The 12,137-nt window shown below is 34.6% G+C and overlaps 1 long non-coding RNA gene across 6 annotated transcripts in view; it reads right to left on the reverse strand.

Moving 5' to 3' along the window:
* Positions 1 to 1,604: 1,604 nt before the first annotated feature.
* LOC143229995 (uncharacterized) overlaps positions 1,605 to 12,137 on the reverse strand; it is a 56,436-nt gene continuing 45,903 nt past the window's right edge. For 2 of the 6 annotated variants that reach the window (XR_013016171.1, XR_013016167.1), the window contains exon 3: positions 2,368 to 3,046. This is a non-coding gene — a long non-coding RNA (uncharacterized LOC143229995). The other 4 variants (XR_013016169.1, XR_013016170.1, XR_013016166.1 and 1 more) reach the window with 3 other exon arrangements.

A 12,137-nucleotide genomic window follows, 5' to 3' on the forward strand; every position in this document is an offset into this window, starting at 1 on the left:
ACCACATACTTCACTGATAAAAAGTTTAGGTTTCTCTGTTTAATACTTTGATATGCGTAGTTTTCCAGTCCATCATCGACCCAAGATGAAATGCGATCTCCATCAAGTTTATCCGTAAAATCTACGAGAAACTATCCTACACGTGGATCATTAGTTCCAATTGTTATGGGCCCGGCATGGCCTAACGCGTTAAGGCGTGTGCTTCGTAATCTGAGGGTCGCGGGTTCGTGCCCGAGTCGCGCCAAACATGCTCGCCCTCCCAGCCTTGGGGGCGTTATAATGTTACGATCAATCTCACTTTTCGTTGGTAAAAGAGTAGCCCAAGAGTTGGCGGTGGATGGTGATAACTAGCTGCCTTCCCTCTAGTCTTACACTGCTAAATTAGGGACGGCTAGCACAGATAGCCCTCGTGTAGCTTTGTGCGAAATTCCACAAAACAAACAAAAACAAACAAACCAATTGATATATGAACGATACTACACCACAATACAGGCAGACCTAACTTTCAAATGTGTTGCGCAATTTCAGTCAAGAGTGACAAGTTGTGTGTCAGCCGTAAAGATGTTCGTTTAGTCACTCTGAGGAAAATATTCATGTTTGCGCTTCCAGTGAGGAACAATAACTCCATCATTGATAAGGGTAACATCTGTAATAATTTTGTCTGGAACACGCATTAATGTACAATATTCTTCAACAAATGTTACATACGTCAACTGGGCGACATCCGTGATAGTTAACACTCACTTAACTTATAAATATTGTTTCGTTCCGTGCAGAATTCATCTACCCTTCAATTAAGAATTTGTTTTTCTGAACCGTTCAGGATATATCTATTGTTAATCCCTTTTAATTCAATAAAATCAAGCCACCGTATACTGACTGACCTGTATGTGGTACATCCACGGTTGAGGATCAGAGCGGTGTATAATGGAGGGCTACAGTCACTTGTTTATATAACCGTACACGTGAAAACAATGTTGGTGGATATAAGAGGAAATTATCACACGTTGATACATCTTGTTCTTGAATTATATAAAGTACCGTCGGAATATGTCAATATCAGAACGGCATATGTGAATAAAATGAATAAAACAATTCTAGTTATCGGTTGATTATGTACATATGTTTTAAACACGTATAAAAATTCATTAACAAAATATCTTAAAATTTGAGGTTAGATATCAAAATATTTCCTGTACGTCTGTTTCTGGAAAGCAAAGATGTAACTTTCCTCCTATTACTGTCGATACCATTCGAGAAATTTCTTTCGAGATACTGTTGTCATGGTGTCTTATGAATAAAGTCTGATGTTTGGTATGTGTTTCTGGCAGTTATCTATGGTTCTTGTTATCTATGGTTCTTGTTATCTATGGTTCTTCTGTGTAACAAAGATAGGAAATATTCCTTCTATAACTTTAGTAGCCCAAAGGTTTTGAGAACACAACTAAAGCTACAGGAATAAACCTGAGACTGTTAACGATTCTGATCTTGAAGTATATCTACACCAACAGTGATATTTGGCTTAGTGTAGTTTTGTGTTTAACGTCAAACAAACAAGCTTTATACACTTTAAAAATTGTTTACTTACCGTCAAAATCATGGACCACTTAGTAATAAATTTCATAGCTTCCTTTATTAGTGTCAAAATCATATGTTTGTGATAGATCTGTAACATCCTCAAACTGAAGAAAATACAAATGATTTGGTTCTATGAACGTAGATTTTAGAGCCGTCATACTTAAATTTTCCACACCAATAATTATCTGAAAAAACATTGTTTTATTGGTTTTTAAAGATTTTGAAATAATATATGTATTAATAAAACCTGAAATGATAGAGTTTGAGTTTTATCTACACTTTGTACCTGTTATAACAGCCTACCGATTTGAAAAACCTGTTGAAATTTGTAGAAATGTTAGAGTAATATACAATATAATAGGTAGAACAATGATGATTATTTAATTATGCAAATCCTTTATCACAATTCGAGCAATACAAACTTAAGCCAAGTGAACCCTTCAACGTACTTTTGATCTTACCTTTGAGAACAAATAACAGAAAAACGGCCAGACTGATCTTCATCAGAACGAGAACATTTGACCCTTGATATATACCCCAAAAATGTCTATTATAAAATAATCAGAAAAGATGTAAAAATAATTTAATTACATGAAAAGAGTTTCCCCTTCTTCACCCTACATAATCAAATAACTTGTTATTGTCTCTTTCTTTAACTTGTAAGTTTACTTACATGTAAGTAGCTGAGGGTGAATGTAGCGAAATCTAAACTGTAAACAAGTCTGTCTCTCTGGCTTCCCCATTTTACTAGAACTAGTGGATAGTGAGTTTAATTCCTACACAAAAATAACAAATATACATATTAATTCAAGCTTCATAAAATATAAAAATATTAATAAAGGGTAAATATGCTTACAAAGTCAAAATCACTTTTTGTATCCCATTACAGAAGTAGATAATGTTTGTTACATAATCTTCCTAAACGTTGCAAAATCAATTGACCAATATATGTGTAACATGCTGACTTTATATACATAGACTTGACCTTCAATCTCTAATTATATATTTATACCATATAAATCTGAGAACATTAGATGTATGAATAGATACTTTCATATACGGTCGTTTAGAAACAGGTAAATACAACAGCACTACATTACTTGGCTCACCGATAAGACTTAGGGCTAATAACGCTATAAATCGGGTTTCATTACTTTCGATGAGAAGAGTATAGATGTCTGTTTAGGTAGTTTTCTGCTTAACAACATAACACATTAATACATTACAGTTAGTGACACACTTTCTGAGTTTGGACATTTTATGTATCGGGCAACACGATACATTCCTTTCAGGAAGACGTAGATAACACACTATCTATCCTCTGGTGCCACTTTATAGAACTATACGTCCCTCTATCAAATTTTTTATCTTCATCTGGATTCGGTCCATGTTTTGCACCAGGGATGGACAGGTATAACGTAGACCTCTTCCTCTGGAACTGTTATTTTATCTGCACTGCTACTAAATCCTGAGTAATTAATTAGCATTGTTACTTTGTTGTTGTATTACTTACAATACATTAAATTTTGCCCATTGTCTGCATTTTTAATTAACATAACCTATTCATACAAACGCATAATCCTATTTTTACATAAAAAAGTAAAATAGAAATAGTAAAGAGTGTTTTAAAATGTAATAGGTTTAATACTAATATTGCATTACAAAACTGTAACAATCATTCTTTGACAGATTCTGGGAGGCGAACACGACATAAAACATTAATTCACTATATTATGGTTTACAATAATTGACTAACGTATTGACTACCGTTAATAAGTTGTTAAACACAGATAAATATAAAATACTCTATTTTGTAGATACAACACTTCAGACAACATATCTGCCACAAAAAATACTTCATTGCTCTTAATTTATAAAATGTTCATCACGTATGTATACATAAATGTCCAGGCAATATAGATCTTACATAAAACAATAATAAAATAACAAGTTAAAGATCATGAAGACTGTTTTTGTTCTGTCAAATAAAATAATAGTTACTGCCAGAACTAGATAGGTGGCGGGTCTGTTGAAGAAAGAGCAATGTGAAAAAATATTAGAAACCTCGGTTTTGGTTATTCGCTGGTTTCGAATTTGGGACACTGGATAACTGGAAAGCAACACATGCACCGGATTTAGAGCGAATATGCCAGGTAGGTCTTCATATCTAACTTCTAATGACCTGTAGATAATAAATCCAGATTAATTTTGTGCTACTTTAATAAAGACTTAAAATCGTTGCATAGAGAGTGTTAGCTGTACTATCACCCTCCAACTTCCCAACAATTGATTCAACAATATTGTTACCCCACACTTCCAACCATGTTTCGCACGTTCTCTTATTGTTAAATATGTTAGTGATATTTGAATGTGTTCTGGATATACGTCTTAGAAATACATCACCAAAAGAAGATGTTAGGCCTGAGACGCTGTATTGAATTAAAGTATTCCCTACATTTTACTACCTTGTATTTAGTGTTTTGTTGTTTTCTTTAATTTTATCTTGTATCTTATTTGCGGTATGTATGGACATATTTTTGGGTCTGATTCAACTGGAACAATTATACTGACATATCTAACAGTAACAAAGCTATAGTAGTGCTACAACTACAGAACTTTAAAACATTAATTCTAGCAATAAAAAATCTGAGGACCGTTATATCTACTAGTAAAATAAGATGAAAGAAGGAAAATACTTTAAGAGAAACGTTGAGAAACGGTTCCAGTGTTTAATTCCGTATTGGTATGTATTAATTATCTTTCAATTATTTTACCTTTTATATGACTTAAACTGAAAGAATTTCACTAAGACTTAACTGCACTTATAGATGCTTTCAACTATGGACAAGACTGATATTTATTATTACAACAAAAATATATAACTAAGAAATAAACAATTCAAATAAACAAATACAACACGAGGAAATGAAAACTCACACACAAGTTAACTAGTTAAAATAGGTTTAAATCCAGTGAAGACTGTGTGTTATTCAGTCATAGAAGGAGAGTTTTTTATGTGTGTTATTAGAAGTTCAGTATCTTGTTCGGTTGTTGAAAGAATTTTTAAGTGAGAGAGAGAAATTGGATGTCCTGCTTCTGTGTTGTGTTGATATTGGATGTCCTGCTTCTGTATTGTGTTGATATTGGATGTCCTGCTTCTGTGTTGTGTTGATATTGGATGTCCTGCTTCTGTGTTGTGTTGATATTGGATGTCCTGCTTCTGTGTTGTGTTGATATTGGATGTCCTGCTTCTGTGTTGTGTTGATATTGGATGTCCTGCTTCTGTGTTGTGTTGATATTGGATGTCCTGCTTCTGTATTGTGTTGATATTGGATGTCCTGCTTCTGTGTTGTGTTGATATTGGATGTCCTGCTTCTGTGTTGTGTTGATATTGGATGTCCTGCTTCTGTGTTGTGTTGATATTGGATGTCCTGCTTCTGTGTTGTGTTGATATTGGATGTCCTGCTTCTGTATTGTGTTGATAGTGGATGTCCTGCTTCTGTGTTGTGTTGATATTGGATGTCCTGCTTCTGCATTGTGTTGATATTGGATGTCCTGCTTCTGTATTGTTATGATATTGGATGTCCTGCTTCTGTATTGTTATGATATTGGATGTCCTGCTTCTGTATTGTTATGATATTGGATGTCCTGCTTCTGTATTGTGTTGATATTGGATGTTCTGCTTCTGTATTGTGTTGATAGATGTGGGAGTTGGGAGGGTTTGTAATATTTCTTACAGTTTATATAGATATATTCGTAAACAACATAAATACTCCAATGTATTTCCTCTCTAGAACAAATCAACACAAGTTTTATATTGAGTATAATTCTCGCATGTCATCTATTTTAACAATAAATAACTCTTGTGTTTTAGATCACAAAATAATGTACCTATTTCTGTTAATCATATTTCAGTGTGGTATTTTTAAACGTTAAAGTAAAGCTACACAATAAAGTATATGCACTGAGGTCACAGTTGGGATTTAATATCGAGTTCTAACACCATCAGTAAAAAACAAGTATGTGTTACCTAGAAGTTTTTTAGTTTATATTTGACATTTTGTATGTGAAGAACGTTACATGAATGACAGGTTTTCATAGATAATGTATACTTGATTTTAAAACTAGCAAAACAGTAGTCATTATCTTATCCACAAAGTAGTTGCACTATTATTTAAGTGGTCTTTATAAAGAACCAATGATCTGAGACAACATTATTAATGAGACTGTCTAGACAAACTTAAACATGTGTTTAATACGGTTAGTTTTGGTTTTCTTTACAGGCTCTCGTACATTCATACATAAATATCGTTTCTCTGTCTAAAGACGGAGAGTTCTTAAGTTTTCAAACACTTGAAAAGTCTCTCAGTAGATTGATACTGATATTTTCAACCTGATGGGTATCTCACTCGGGCTAAACGACAAATCAGAGACCAGTAGTCAGCCGTTCCTAATTTTAAACAACTGACCAGCTATTCGGCAGCTCTTTCTGCCATAAGAACCTTTATGTCCTGTAACCACATAACACGACTGACTGTCACTCTTATAACCCGAGCACAGCTAAAATTACGGATTGTGTTTAGCTGTATTGGGGTTCGTACTTCGAACATTATGACCCATAACTCTGTACACTTACAACTAACTACTGGTGGCCTATGTTCGTAGAATATAATAAGCATAAATTAATGTTAAAGTTTAGTATTAGTAAAGATTTGTTTTAAAGTAACGTATTTTTCATATATATAAATAATGCAACATTTTTTGTCATTTATCATGACTTTTGGATAATCAGTGATTTCGAATTTAACATTCAAAATGTCCGTTTCATATCAAAGTTTAACTTGTATGGAGTTTGTTGTGATTTTATGTTTGTCGCTATTATCCGTGTGGCATGATATTATTTGAAAATTTTAACTTTTTAATCAATGTTAGTATAAAAGAGAAACAACAATAGCTACATTCACACTTTTGTTTTTGTTTCCACGTGAAGTATTAAAATACAATCCACTGACCTCAAGTCAGGGTAAAATATCATGGACACTCTGCCCCTCACTGATGACGTGTGGGGTCAGCTAGTTAAGATTAATGAAGATGGCTCGCAAGTAGTAGAAATCAGACCTTCCCCAAAACAGTTTGGATTTTTCACAGCGCGTGGTAGAATAAGAAACGCCAATGGTAAGCAGTTTCTTGTTTATATCAAAAAGGGGCAGCAAACCGCCTGGAGAAATCATCAGTTCTAACAACTCCCACCAATATATAGTAGGGTGTTACCTGTCACTCAGTTAGTAGACACTAAAATGGTGTCACATAGGGGTTGCTTAACGTTGGAATTTGTATCGTCTTGACATCAACAAAACGTGCGCAAGCCATGAATCACGAAAAGAATTATACATTCTGAAAGGGCGACCATGTTTGGTGTGAAGGGAATTCGAAGCCTCGGCCCTCAAATTACGATTCGAGCGCCCTAACCACCTGTCCATACCAGTACCTCTAAGGTTTGGATAGGATCAGATTGAAGGACATATTACACGGTTGGCACATGAAAAATTAAACCTCCAGAGACAATATCTAGATTATTGTTGTTTGTTAAAATAGTACTTCTACGACCTAATTTTAATGTGTTTTTAAACCTTTGCCTGAGTAGTATCTACCTTTGTGTTGTAGTTAAAAGCTATATTAGGCCTATTTATTAGGATAAATTGAAATTTTCTCAGACCTTGTGAGGTTATCTTGTAAGAAAAAACAATTACAATATGTCTGTTTGTAAATTGTATTAAAAATCTGTGACAGTATTATAAATATTTATAGAATTTTTATCTGAATTGTTACCCATAATACCTACAGATTAAATATTTATATCACTCTCTTCACTATTAACTAAATATTAACAATTATATTTTGTTCCATCTTTGTTGTTTTTTTTAATTCTCATATATCATTTTTAATTACAAGGTAAATTTTCCATTCTTGTTTTTAAGACCGTTTATTTAGTTTTTAGACACAATACAGAAGATTAGCTACTTAATGTTAAAAATCTATTTTGAACTCTCACCATGTCTGTATCTAACAAACTTGATTTTTGATAATAGACCTGGTTTTCACTTCAGACAGCTATCGTAAGCCTACTTTTCATTTTTAAAGCACCTCACTCTACCTGCATGCTTTCCATAACCTATGTAATATACAACGACGATGGTTTTTCACTTTCCATTTTAATAGTCTGATTGTACATAAATCTATAAGCATCTCGTTTTAAAATTTCCTCGGTATATTTTTATAAGGAAGATACTTAATACCCGTTTCATTCTTCAGTTGCTTGAAGTATGCGACGGTTGAACGAGTGGTATGATGCGTCTTAGCGACCCCATACTAAGTTGCTATCGTTTTAGAGCGAATATTGAACTGGTATACATGGATATCTTGTTATAAGACAATGCACTTCATTTCTCATCACTGAGGTATGATATATTTCAGATCTCTTTCTGGATATCTCTGATTGCCAAAGTTGATCCGCGTTTCTTTGTTTTCCAATACCACTAAGTACAAGGGAAATTCACAATTTCCTATCTGTATATATCTTTATGTTTTGAGTGTACGAATAGTTTTCATCAAACAAGGATGCCAAATATCCTTCCAACAAGTAACAACTTTTTGGTAACATAAAATCACCTAGGAATCGCCAAGAAATGTTAAAATCTATTCTTGATAGATCCACTTCCATGGTGATTTTATTTCAGCTGTTATTGTCAAATTCTGACTTACATATGAAATGTGTTTTGTATAACGTATTTACCCATATGGAAGGTTACTACAGTCAGGTAAATTTGAAGTAAACATATTCGATAACTTGTTGTTGATATAGGTTCCTCAAGTGGGTCACCAGTAAGTTGACATAGTTACAATATTAAAATCTGGGTTTTGATTCCATAGTCAGATAGTATAAAGCCTATTCTATAGCTTCGACTAAACCAACGACAATAAGAACAACTTAAATATTTTTGTTTTTTGTTTTGGAATTTCGCACAAAGCTACTCGAGGGCTATCTGTGCTAGCCGTCCCTAATTTAGCAGTGTAAGACTAGAGGGAAGGCAGCTAGTCATCACCACCCACCGCCAACTCTTGGGCTACTCTTTTACCAACGAATAGTGGGATTGACCGTCACATTATAACGCTCCCACGGCTGAAAGGGCGAGCATGTTTGGCGCGACTTGGATGCGAACCCGCGAGCTTCAGGTTACGAGTCGCATGCCTTAACACACTTGGCCATGCCAGGCCAACTTAAATATAGATCGTAAAATTTTGTAGACCCACGTAAGAGCAACCTCTAATTCAGATACATCCACTTCCAAAACGTAATGTGTCAAAATTCAGCTGCAGGTCGTAAATTAAGAGCTTCCATTTCACGTTAGATGTGTGGTTACAGAAGTCCACTGTTCAAAATTCATCTACACCCAAACCTGTCAGTATTTTAAACGGATCGCTCAAACTAAACTAAACAACTCAAACTCGCCACTCTTGCTATATTTATATTCTCAGAAGAGCTTTCTATAAAAATATGTTCTAACCAAACATAAACAAGTCAGTCAACTAACAACTATTATAGAAAAAAAAACCGTTAAGCTCATTCCGTCATTAAAAAGACCACGGAATGTCAGGTTCTTGTGTTTAAGGTATGAGTATTTAAGTTTTGTAGACCTGGGATGATCAGGCTCGAAAGCCCTCTTTCGCTCTCCGTCCTGCTTTAATATCTGTCCAATATTTATTTATTTACTACTAGAAGGACACAGTTCAGCCAGTACACACTTTCACTCTTAGCCATTTCAGGGTCATCTCCATGTAGGTAATTGTGTTAATATTGTTGTGTTAAATATACTTTCAATTTATTTTATTGTTTTGAAGTCCACACTACACGAACGGTTCCAATTATGCTTTTCACATTTTTCAATAATTTTAAATTTCGGCAATATTACTTACATAGAAACAGAGAGAGTTAGAGAACTAGATGTCAGAAATATAGATTTAGCCAAGGTAGAAGTTGTCTTCAGCAAAGACAATTTTATTTTAAAGTAGAATGGTTGGCCATTATATTATGTTATGTTCTTTCCTTCTTCATTGGTATTCCGTTCATCTTTTGTATCAGGGAGGGTCAGGTTCATCGTACAACTTTCTTCCCTTTATGGAACTGTTATTTTGTTTGTACTGTAACTGAATCCCAGTTACTTTGTTGTTGCATTATTTGTAGTATGCTAAAATTTGTCCATTGTCCTCAGTTTTAGTTCATACCCTTTTCATGCCATATCCAATTTAATTTATGTTCGCTGTTTCTTATTATCAGTATTTAGATCCTTTAGGTGGATCTGAAAGGATCATATACAATCTTGACTTCTTTCTCCCGCATTTGTGGCGTTATTAATAAGTTTATGTTTTGGGTAACTGCTACATGTTGAACATAATATAAAAGAGAGTATTGCTTTCAGAAATGTTCATTGATATGAATTAAAAAACCCCTATAAGGCAGTGGCGGCGCCAAGGGGGGCTTGAGCCCCCCTAAAATGAGCTAAGCCCCCCAATATTGTTACCTACATATATTTATAAAATGTGGAAAACACAATCGTCGTTGTTGCTTAACAATTAACATCAAAGAGACATGGATCTGTAGAACTCAACGTCTTCATTAAAACGGAAGTATGTGTCATGCGTCCCATAGCAACGTACTGAATGCACTGAAACTCATGCGCTGTATTGCCGCTCGCTGTGTAATGCTATTTTGTCTTGAGCTTTGACGAAGATTAGACAACCACGTTGATTTCAATGGCAGCAAACTATGGTTGGGCAGAGGATGACCTCGCAGTGGAGGTCCAATGGTGTGGATACTTCCTGCCCCTTGTCTTTCTTCCTGGCAATTAGCCAGTTCAACTAGTGCATACAAGTTTGTCCATGATGGCATCGCTGTGACCCTGCCTGTCACTTCAGCTGCCTGTGAGAGAAGTTTCTCATGTCTGAAGCTTCTCAAGACATACTTGCACAACAGCAGTGGTAACAACCGCACCAGCAACCTTGCTGTCATATCAGTAAACTCCAGGAGGACAAAACAACTCGATATTAATACTGTTATAGACACATTTGCTGCAAATCACCAGAACAGGCGCATTGTTTTGAAGTAATACTGACTACAAACACAACACGATGAAAGATAGTTAGCCTGATAATGACCTTACTTTTTCTCACAGTGTATTAACTTCACACAGAATAATTCGTTTCTGCTATATAAAATATGTCTATGTTATATTTCTTTTGATTTGTAGCTTTACTCTTAATGGTATATTAAATGTTCAATCTAAGCTCATCTTGATTTTGTTTATTATTATGTATTACCTTAGGTGAACTTTAGGTGAGCTTCCTCTTTTAGATGTACGTATATTTTCATAAACAGATTATTTCTAATTTGTAATAATGAATTATTCATCAGAGTATGAGTTTCCAATGAAAACTGCATTGAAAATGCAGTTCAAAATAGCACACCTTTCTGAAATGTACCTTGGTATTTACATTATTATAATTTACCGTCTATACTTCATATTGATGGCATTTTGGGAAGCCCTTCCACAGTTTACTTCAGCCCCCCCTCAGCCTCCCCAACGAAAATATCCATGCGCCGCCACTGCTATAAGGGCCATTAATAATGTAAGTTCATCCTTTACACAGGGACTTGTTATGTAAGTATATTCCAACCATCCTTTACACAGGGACTTGCTATGTAAGTATATTCCAACGTTTTTCTTAAGTTCATCCTTTACACAGGGACTTGTTATGTAAGTATATTCCAACGTTTTTCTTAAGTTCATCCTTTACACAGGGACTTGTTATGTAAGTATATTCCAACCATCCTTCACACAGGGACTTGCTATGTAAGTATATTCCAACGTTTTTCTTAAGTTCATCCTTTACACAGGGACTTGTTATGTAAGTATATTCCAACCATCCTTTACACAGGGACTTGCTATGTAAGTATATTCCAACGTTTTTCTTAAGTTCATCCTTTACACAGGGACTTGTTATGTAAGTATATTCCAACGTTTTTCTTAAGTTCATTCTTTACACAGGGACTTGCTATGTAAGTATATTTCAACGTTTTTCTTAAGTTCATTCTTTACACAGGGACTTGTTATGTAAGTATATTCCAACGTTTTTCTTAAGTTCATTCTTTACACAGGGACTTGCTATGTAAGTATATTCCAACGTTTTTCTTAAGTTCATCCTTTACACAGGGACTTGCTATGTAAGTATATTCCAACGTTTTTCTTAAGTTCATCCTTTACACAGGGACTTGCTATGTAAGTATATTCCAACGTTTTTCTTAAGTTCATCCTTTACACAGGGACTTGCTATGTAAGTATATTCCAACGTTTTTCTTAAGTTCATCCTTTACACAGGGACTTGCTATGTAAGTATATTCCAACGTTTTTCTTAAGTTCATCCTTTACACAGGGACTTGTTATGTAAGTATATTCCAACGTTTTTCTTAAGTTCATCCTTTACACAGGGACTTGCTATGTAAG

The sequence above is a fragment of the Tachypleus tridentatus genome, chromosome 10 (assembly GCF_004210375.1).
Source record: "Tachypleus tridentatus isolate NWPU-2018 chromosome 10, ASM421037v1, whole genome shotgun sequence".
NCBI classification, from domain to species: domain Eukaryota; kingdom Metazoa; phylum Arthropoda; class Merostomata; order Xiphosura; family Limulidae; genus Tachypleus; species Tachypleus tridentatus.